The sequence below is a fragment of the Canis lupus genome, chromosome 30, assembly GCF_011100685.1.
Source record: "Canis lupus familiaris isolate Mischka breed German Shepherd chromosome 30, alternate assembly UU_Cfam_GSD_1.0, whole genome shotgun sequence".
Lineage (NCBI taxonomy): Eukaryota > Metazoa > Chordata > Mammalia > Carnivora > Canidae > Canis > Canis lupus.
Window position 1 is genome coordinate 32,382,062 of NC_049251.1, and position 2,956 is coordinate 32,385,017.

Genomic DNA, 2,956 nt, shown 5'->3' on the forward strand with positions numbered 1-2,956 from the left:
GTGGAGCACAGAACGCCTCCTGGGTGTTCCGTCGAGGTGTTTGGTTTCACACTCCTGGCTTCAGGAGGGAACCACAGGAGGTGCTGCTCTGGAGTCCAGGGTCTGGGGATAAAGAACCAGGCAAACATGCCCCCTCAACCTCAGACTCTCTTTTTTCAGCAGAGGAACTCACCACTACTAGTTAAGGGATGTAGTGAACTGGTCTATATCCTCACCTATCCCAGCAAATCCAAGGTGAGAAACTGAGTGAAGCTGTAGGCCTTGGTGGGGACCACATCCAGCGGTTTGATTTTTCACAGCGCCCCCCCTCCCCCAGACTATCCCTGCCTCTATTTATCCTGCAAATCTGGGTAACCTGTCGGCCAAACAAAACCAGATAAAACACAGCTGCAAGACCTCTGGATTCCTGGGACTAATCCCTCTGCATTCCTGTGGCACTTGGTTCATAAAACTAAGGGGGTGTTCACCTCTCCGGGTTATCCTTGGTGTGTGTGTGTGTGTGTGTGTGTGTGTGTGTGTGTGTTTCCCATAGGACTGTAAGTATCCTGGTAACCAGGGACACATCTTGCTCTTCCTTGTGATCTCCAACACAGGTCCCAGTGTATCACAGTAGCTTAAAGGTATCTAAATGAAGGCGTTCCAACTTTGTGGCTCATCTGGCTGCTGGAAACGCCTGGGGGGAGGAGTCCCTAGGTGCTTCTGGACAACAGCTATTGGGAGGCAGTTAGCTCATTTGCATAATATTAATAAAGCACAAGTTTGCTGCTCAGATGATCCTTCATCAATAGGATTATTTGCATGGGGGGGGCAGGTGTCTGGTAAGAGACTGTGAGCCTAGGAAAACTTCCTTCCTCTTCCAGTTGTGTCCCAAACACACACTGCTTCACTCCTTCACATTTTCAAGTTCACCACGCATGTACCTGTCCACCTAGTCCCAGCTACATCTAAAGTGTAGCCTCAATCCTTTGCAAAAGGATCCTTGAATTCAGAACACCAGCAAGAGCGGGACTGGACCCATAGGCTCTTTCCATTAATTCTAAATTGCTTTATCTCCCACTCTCTGCCTTCAAAGGTGGCCTAGTGTTGGTTTAGGAGCACAAGCTCTCTAGCCAGATTTCCTGGGTCTCAATCCCTTCTCTGCCATTTACCATTTACTACTTGTGTGACATTGGGTAAGTTGTGGGATCTCTCTGTGCCTCAGCCTCCTCATCTATAACAATAACAGGAGGCCGGAGAGGGTACCCAACCTCACAGAACAGTGCAGAGCCAGGAAAGTCAGCCAAGACTCCGGCTTTTCCAGGACTAAGAATTGCCCGTGTTTCCTCCTCTCTGCTCCAAGACAATGGGTCATACCAAGAAGAATGACAAGTTTCCTTAAAAGGAGAGAGAGAGTCACACCAACATTGGTCCTTTCCTTGTTTGGCATCCCAGAAGGGGACTTTGAGAACTACTCACCCAATGACCCAAGTTCTTCCTAAGAACCAGGCATATGGGGGCGGGGGGAGAGGAGGGAGAGGAAAGGGAAACCAAAGCTTGTCTCCCAACTCCATGCACTGGAGCCCCTGAGCAGACAAGGTGCAATGAGAGGTCCCACGGACCCCCCCTTCTCGGCTGTTACCTGGAGAGGATCATTTCACCTCCACTAAGGGAACAGAAATGGATCCGTGATGGAACGCTGCTTGGCAGCTCGCAGCGCCTGGGAGAGGCCCCGCCGCTGCCCTGGGGCCCTGGAGGCGACCAGGGGCTCCCCCGGGCGGCTGCGGGCACCGCTGGGCCTTCCACGCGTGTGCTCAGGCACCAGCAAAGCACGCGCACCAACATTTTCCAACTGGAAAGAAACGGGTGTTTCAAAAACGCATTGATGAAGTCGGCGCTGCAAATCTGAACTTTCCTGGACTGGGCCCCCTTCCCATTTTACTAAGTAGGACGGTGCTTTTTTTTGCATCCACCACCGGGGATGCAAGGGCCTTTCCTTTCCAGGGCCTGCGCAGGGCCTCGCTGCAGCCACTTACTAGTTGCACGATCGTGACCCGGGGGCTTTACCCCCAGGGTCTTCTGTAAAGTGGTGACAATAGTACAGGGCAGGGCTGTCTGCAATACCCAAATGAGATACTGGAAGCCCCTGGACATGATCGATGCTCAGTAAGGAGTTGGGATTATCTTTTTTTTTTTTTTTTTAAGGCTCAGAGGCAGCATGAGGAGGGAGTCCTGGTGGTCGTTCCTGCTGCAGTCCCCTTGGGTCTATCGTAGCACTAGGGTCCTGCTACGGTTGGGACCTGAAGTGGGTCCACTTTGGCAGAGCCACGTCCTAAAGGGTGTTAGTGACCGCGGGACTCCGGGTGGTGCAGGGGGGAGCAGGGGCCCCAGGGCAGAGAGATCCAAGCCTGGGGCCTGGCGTTTGTGCAGGGCCGAGAGGGCGCCGGACTCGACCCCACCTCCTCTTAGTCTGTCTCCCGCGTCTGCAGTTTCCTTTGTGCGGAAAAAAAAGTTAAACCCTTGCAGGTGAAAGGTGTTTGCAAGCAAAGGGGCCGGCACCAAAATATGGAACGCTTCACGAATTTGCGTGTCATCCTTGCGCAGGGGCCATGCTAATCTTCTCTGTATCGTTCCAATTTTAGTATATGTGCTGCCGAAGCGAGCACGAACTACGCGCTTTCCCAAGGACTATATAAACTCTAATATGCCGAGACTTTTACGCTTATGGCGACTCTGCTGCGCGCTTTTCAAAATCCCCAACTGTCCATGCCTAGTTATGACCTCTTGTATGTTGTACATATAGTCGTTGCATTTCTGTGATCGCGGCCGGATTAATCCTAATGGCTTCCCCAACCGGCCAACGTCGTGTATGCAAATGAAGGGACCATGGGAAATTGGCCCTCGGCCCGCCAGACCCCAGCGCGCTCCCGAAGTCGGTCACGTGGTGCGCGCAGCCCGCGCGCTCGCTCCGCACCTGCCG

At 52.9% G+C, this 2,956-nt stretch overlaps 1 non-coding gene across 1 annotated transcript; it reads right to left on the reverse strand.

The window, feature by feature from the left end:
• Nucleotides 1-2,535: 2,535 nt before the first annotated feature.
• Nucleotides 2,536-2,642, reverse strand: LOC119866959. The gene has a single exon (XR_005381910.1). It is a non-coding gene; the product is annotated as a U6 spliceosomal RNA (small nuclear RNA).
• Nucleotides 2,643-2,956: the final 314 nt, after the last annotated feature.